Here is a 7,587-nt window from a genome sequence, read left to right as displayed (position 1 = left end):
ATAAAAATAGGAAGGATATAAAATTAACCTCAGAAGTAAGCAGGAAAGAATAGTTCTATGTTCAATCAGGGCTCTATTTTAATTCAAAAAAATTATTATTAATCACTGTGTCAGACACTGTACAAGGCTGGGGACTGGAGAAAGAGAATAAAATACTTATGTGCCTGCCTTTACTGTTCTTAGAGTCTAGTAGAGTTGGGGATGGAGAGAGTATACGTGAGATAATCTCCAAAACACTTATGTGCTTCTGAAATATAAGTGCCATGAAGGGTGCTCTGAAAGAGAAATAACAGAATTTAAATTAGCATGTCAGGAACAACTTAGCCGAGGAGGTGACATTTAAATTCAGATTTAAAGAATGTGTGGTTATCAAGGTGAGAAGCACGTGTGAATTCCCTGAAATGTGAAGTCAGTGTACCAGAACATTGTAAAGACAGGACTGTTGGAGCCTAGAGAATAAGTTGGAGTGTGGGATACAATAAAACTGGAGAAGTAAAGCTGAAGCAAGGTCAGGCAGAGTTTAGTAGATCACGCAAAGATTTGATATTATACTCTAAGTACAGTGAGAGGCTATTGAGGGGTTGTGAGCATAAATACATGATCAGGCTTGCATTTTAAAGGTTGACTGGATACTATATAGAGAATAGAGAGTAAAAAGCAAGAATAGACATTTAAAGGTCAGGACAGAGGTTCTCAGAGTAATCTGAACACATTAGGCAGTCATGTTACAGTTTTCATCTGCCCACTCTGCTTTTACATTTATTTCTCTCCTAGTTCCTTTGGGGAATTTCTCCTCCCCTTCCAAATATCCTAGATGAGACTAAGTCTTAGCGCCCAAAGGTGATTGGTTATTCAGAGTATCCTCTTTCTTTCAGTCAAAGTGTTTGGTTCACAAAAGGGCAATGACTCAAGCAGAATTGATGAGTATATTCTATGGGATTCATATATATATGCCAGAAAAGAATTTTTTTTTTTTTTCACCGTAGTGGCTAAGCTGGTGATTACAAAAGTATAGTGGAGCTGGCATCCATTTAAAAAAATATATATGAATTAGGGTGGGACTACTTTAGTTCAGGGCTGGGCAGGGAGGTGACAGAAGCACTTGCCTCAGGCACGAGATTTACCCAGCCTCAGTATTACTGGCTTTTCCTTTGCCTCAGCCTCCAATAGGGCTCACATCCTAGGAACACAGATTCTTTATTTAAAAATTTGACCTTTAGTGCATTATGGATTTCTTTGCATTAATTTTATTTTTTTCATGTGACTAAAATATTATTGAACTTGATTTCTGAGTTCTTCGATACTAAAATCTTATACGTGAGATGAGTGTCTTACTCACCTCACCCAGAGAACACAGATCATTTGGGATCTCTCTAGCATTTGAAACCTATTTCTATGTTCAGGAAACACTATACTACCTCATATGTCTTGATGGGAAGCCGAACATTCCTCTCATTACAAACAAAAATGCCAACTACATCTATGGTGTCTATAATATATTGATTGGTTCACTCGACATCCATTCTAATGGGTTTATTGTCTTCTATTTTAGAAGTTGGGAAATTGAAATATTCCCCATACTTTCTTGCAACTAATGAGCAGGCATATAACCTAGGTTCTACCAATCTTATAGCTTCATATAAGACTTGGATGCATATGAATTAAAGGCTATGTGCATAATGATCAGACATTTTCATACGCCTGGCGGCAGAGGCATACACACACACACACACACATATACACACATACATATACATATGTATATATGTATATATAGTTACTTAGTATTATTTAGTAAATTACTTTTTGTTCAAACAAGCAGAAGAGACTCTATTGTATGTAACAAAGACCACAGTCCATATGCTAGATTTTCCAGCCTCCCTTGCAACAAAGGTACAGACACACAAATTAGAGTGAGCCATCAGAGCCATCTGCTTTGTGCATTAAATCAGGATCTAATGACACAAAGATATAAAAAAGAAGTGGAAATCTTTGTTTTAGATAGAACGGCAGCAGACACAATATCCAGTTTGTAAAAGCAGCAGTGGGAGATACTGGAGGCAGCACCCGGATGCCTTCATTTCAGCCTGGTGAGACCCTGAGCAGATGCCATTGTTAATCTGTGCCTAGACTCCTGGATCCTGTGAGATAATGATTGTGTTCTGTTTTGAGCACCTACACTTACAATAATTTGTAACACAGCAATAGAAAATTAAAACAATATGCCAGTGTTTAATTGACCCCTTCTCTCTCTCTCTCCCTCCTTCCTTCCCTTCTTCCCTCTTCCCTCTTCCTTCCTTCCTTCCTTCCTTTTCTTTCTTAGTAGTACAAAAAAACAATAGAATGTTTGTATTCTATTGTATTCGAGAAATTGTTTGAAGTGATTTAAACTTCCCCAGTTTGTTCAGAAATTTTATTTCTTGAGTTCAGGATCGAATAAATTAAGGTACTGGATTCATCCATTTGGAGTGGAATGGAATAAAAATCAAAAGAGGTGTAGGTATTTACAAGACATTAGTTATGATAATGGACCTCATTATCTAAACCAAGGATAAAAATACAGGGAAGTGAGGGATAATGAGGTGATACTGCCACCTAATAGCTTTGATATTTTAGATAATTTACTTAAATTTTCAACTTTTTCTCATCTATAAAACAGAGTAGATTATACTACCTTACAAGACTATAGTGATAACTAGATCAAATTATATATGTAGACCATGTATTCCACGTCCAGCAAATGAGAAGTTACTAAATTCTGTCATCAAACCTTATTTAAGATAATGTTTCTCTAATTTCTTTACCTAGAAGTGATTTCAGTGAGAAGTTTTCTTCATTCCCTGCTCCCAATGACTACTCTGTTGTGTCTCGAACTTTTCTAGGCTTTTGGCCCAGAAATGAAAATTATTTTTTATTAAGTTTTACAGACCAGAATAGAATAAAATTTTAGCTAAATCCATAACATGATGAAAAATACAAGTAGTTATTCAGGACCAAGAAAAATGTACAAATTACACCAAAAAAAAAAAAAAGTCTATTTTATTCCAGCATATGTCTAACTACTTATGAAATTCAAAATATTTTTAAAATAATTTTAAGTTATTGAAATATATTACTTGGGCAATGGCAATTGAATAAAGCTTTATAAAATGAAGTTTTTGCATGTTCCACATGCTCAAGCTTTGTATTGGCATTTTAAAACCAGAGGCTTGAAATCTTTCTTTCCTGAAGCCATGGAGGTCATTCTTTTTTAATGTGCTATTCATCTTGTATTTCAATCACATGTCCTATAAGCAAGCAATGTGGAGAAGTTTTAGCTCATGGCAGATTTTGTATTGACAGAATTAACCCACTGGAACAGCTACTTAGAGATACTTCTTTGAATATAATTGGCTGAAAACAGAATCTCTGCTAGTTGAGTATCAATATAAAATAAAAATATAGCTAATGTTATATGTTACTATTAACATTTTTGTACAGAAATTCACATTTGCCAAAATATATATAATTGTATAATATAATTATATATATTCACACAATTTTTTGTGTAGCTTTTTGCATATTAAAAGAGATCCAATATACCTCATTTATTCCTATGGTTTATTGTAAATCTAGTGGAGTTCTGACTACTACCAGCACAATTTTTTAGAATGTCTAAATGCAGCTCATTTAATTTATGGCAATGCAACTTGTAAAAACTTCGATATCTTGATATTTAAGAGAAGTAACATTCAGTTACCTCTAAATGAACATTTGTAAGTATGACAGGAAGAAGAATGCTCCATAGAAAGGTTGCTCTTAAAAGTATTTAATAATCTGTATGACCCACATACTTAACACTTGGAATAGACTCCAGCAAATGATAATGTATGGTGTACATCAGCCCTGATCTATAATAGTTGGGATTTTTTTTGACACTTTATTAATATTCTACTAATGATACAATAGTAACGAGCACTTTTGTAAGACATCTACTTTTAAAAAGTGTTTTCACATACATTTAATTTGAACACATTCCCTTATTAACAACTATTTTATAGACAGCAGAACTGAGAATCAGTAACTATACCTAGTTTCACCAAACCAGTCGAAAGAGGGCTCTCATTCAAATTGAGACTTCTGATTCTAAATTGAGGCTTATTTATCTTGTAACGCATTTGCCATGTATGATTAAGGTAATATACAAATATATATTTTTCTTCTTGTGAGGCCTGACTACCAAGAAAAAAACAAATTTCACTAACTGAAAAACTGCTGAGTTTCTCTAATTCTTTTCAATATTTAAAATGCTTCTGTGAAAATATTTTCAAATTTGACTATTAATTATACAGCTTAGTTTTTGAACAAGCAAGACTTTGTATGAGAAGCGAGCATCTGTATGAACAATATCAAAAACACTCATGCTGCTATCTCTGCCATCGAGGGTCCAAACACTGATTTTGATTTTAAGGAAATACATTTCTCCCCATATAGAAGGCAGAAAGATCTAGTGAATTCACCCGCACCAAAACGAGGAGATAAATTGATTCCTCCATGGAAAAACTAGTATGTTTTCAAGAATTTTGTGCACTATTTGACTCAGTGGAAAAGCAGCTCAGGATGGAGGTGTTCACCACTTGGATGAGGAGGGCCTGTCCTAAGCATCAAGTATTCACTTTACAACCAAATGTGGAGCTGCCGTGGACCCACACTTCCTTGAATTAAAAGGCTCACATTTAGAACATTGCGGTTTTAGAAAAATAGGCCTTTTTCATATTTAATCATAGTACAGTCTACTTATCAGAACTTTCTTCCATTTTTGGCGAGAAAAATGTCTCCATCTCAAGGGAACATTTCTATATGCTGAGCTTATTCAACTTGTAAAATTTTAAATCCTTTAAAAAGAAATCTTAGATTATTATCTTAATAAAGACTGTTGACTGAACTAAATACCACATATACATTTGATTTTGAAAGTTGTTAGGAAATATTTTGGTTTTCAAAACGTCATCTCCCTTATAGGCTTGTAAAATCTCAATATCCTGCTTGAAGGTATACCTCAAAGTGGGGACACACTCAGTCAAGTCCCAGGTGGAGAATTTATTTGTTCAAGAGAGCTTTACTAGGTATTGTCTATGCACAAAACACTGTGCTAGATACTGGGACACAAAAGTGTATGTACATGGTTTCTGAAGCTCTCTAACCAAGTGCTTCAGAGTCTATCAGGAAAACCAACACAAATATACAACATGGTGTGATCCGTGTTATAAGACACAGTATTGACAAAAAGCAAATCCTGATCAATATTGTTTGGGCGTGCTAACAAAGTATTAGTCTGGGAAGACTTTTGGAGAAGGAGCAAAAACTAGAGCTAGAACTTCAAGGAGAACTACACATTCATTATGAGACAAGAAAAGAAATTGAATTCTGGGCCAAGAAGATTTTATGTGAGGACATAAAACAGGAGACAAAAAGAAATTGGGAGCTTTAAATACTTACATTTTCTCAGAATGTCATGTACATGGGAAAGAACATTTGGGATTTTGAAAGGTTAAACAGGAGCCAGATCATAGAAAACCCTAAATGGGAGGTGAGGAGGAAAGTTTGGATTATTTATTAAATCCATTAAAAAGTTTTATTAAAGGACTGTACAGAATCAACTTTGTACTTTATAAATACTACTCAGGAATTGCTGTAGAGAAACAGAAGGGAAAAAATAGGGTCAAGGAAATGTGGTAGTCTTAAGATTCTGTTTCAAATACTTAGGTCACATGTATAGACACACACATTCTCTTACATACACATCAAAGCTTGGTGTTTCCTGCTATAAACTGAAAAATCAGGGAGGTGCTCTTCAAGAGCCTCAGCTGAAGCCACTGCAAACTGGAATACCCTTCTCTTTGACCTGAAAGGTTTTCCTTTCTTTTTTTTTAAAGCATCTTTTTAATTAAAAGTGATAAATCTTCCCTTGTATAAGTGACATTTTCATAAAGAGGAAAAAAAAATCAACCTACATTATGTAATAAAAGGTTATATAATGAGACATCTCAAGGCTTCAGGAAGCCAGTCTGTAGACTACTGTAAGATTCTGGCAAGAGATAATCAGAATACAAACCAAACAGAGGGATATAGAGAATGAAATGATGTGAGAGATATTTAAGAGGATTGGGTGATTGATCAGATATAGACATAACAAAAAAAAAAGGAAAGATAGTGATGAGTCTCATTGTTTCTTATTTGGGTGATGGGGTGTACTTAGAATCATTTACAAAGGTTAGAAATATAGGTTATATTCCAGACATGTTCAAGTTGGCATGATGTTTAAGCCAAATCAGTAAACATTTGATTTAATATTGTGACTCTGAATCAGCTATTTAGCATCAGAAAAATATATTTTGTGTTAGAAACTGGCAAGCTAGCAATTTCTGCTGTGCCTATACTTGAACTATTAATTTACAGACCACAGAACACTTGCAGAGCCAGAATAATAGTTTTAGTTGATGCCACTTTATAATACAGAATATTGCATGAATAATTATAACAGAGCAATTAATTCTATTTCCCAATATCAGAGAGTCAGAAACAAAAAGCCTCAAAATGGATAATCAATACCATTACATGTAATCAGTTGAATTTAGACTGTAGGTGAATATAGGACTAAACTAAGTGAAGTCAGTTACAAATATCCTGATGTGATTAAATAATACTCTGTGGGGATTTATAAAAATATTTGAACAAAAGTATCCATTGGTTCCAGGATAAACTAATCTTAACTTTAATACACTATTTATTTAGTTAGTTAAACTGTGGTTACTGAACACCTATTAAGAGCCAGACATTGTGCTACTTAAGTGCTGGAGATAGGTAAAAACTGTGGCTTCTGTAGTTTTTCATTTAGAGGAGGAGACAAATGTTCAGTAATTGCTAAAACCTATCATTATAAACAGTAATAAAACCTATGAAGAAAGATACGGTAGGAAGAAAAATGCCCCCTACACACACACACACACACACACACACACACACATCTACATACTAATTCCTAGAACCTAGAAACATATTACCTTACATGGAAAAAGGAGTGTGATTAAGTTAAGGATCTGGAGATGATATTCTCCTCATGTGATCACAGAGGTCTTCAAAAGAGGGAGGCAGGAGAGTCAGATTCAGAGAAGGAGATATGGTGATGAAAGCAGAAGGTCAGAATTAAGGAGACGTCTGAAGATGTCGTGCTGCTGGACTAGAAAACGGAGAAAGGGGCCATGAGCTAAAGAAGGCAGGTGATCTCAAAAGCTGGAAAGGGCAAGGAAACAGAAGCCCCAAAGCACCTTCAGAGAGTGCAGCCCTGCTGATATTTTGTTTTGAGCTCAAGGAAACCAATTTTGGCCCACTGACCTCCAGAATTGTAAGAAAACAAATATGTGTTGTGTTAAGCCACTAGATTTGTGGTAAGTCGTTATAGCAGTAATGGAAACCCAATGCAAAGATTTGAGGAACTATGCAGAGGATATACAATAAGCGATCTGCTTTGGAGTCTCCCATTTTTAAACATGATTTTGAAATGCTAGTAGGATCATGCTAATCTCCTTAAAATACTTCCATGTTTTT

The sequence above is a fragment of the Pteropus vampyrus genome, unplaced genomic scaffold (assembly GCF_000151845.1).
Source record: "Pteropus vampyrus isolate Shadow unplaced genomic scaffold, Pvam_2.0 Scaffold104, whole genome shotgun sequence".
In the NCBI taxonomy this organism is placed as follows: domain Eukaryota; kingdom Metazoa; phylum Chordata; class Mammalia; order Chiroptera; family Pteropodidae; genus Pteropus; species Pteropus vampyrus.
This window is presented reverse-complemented; position numbering follows the sequence as displayed.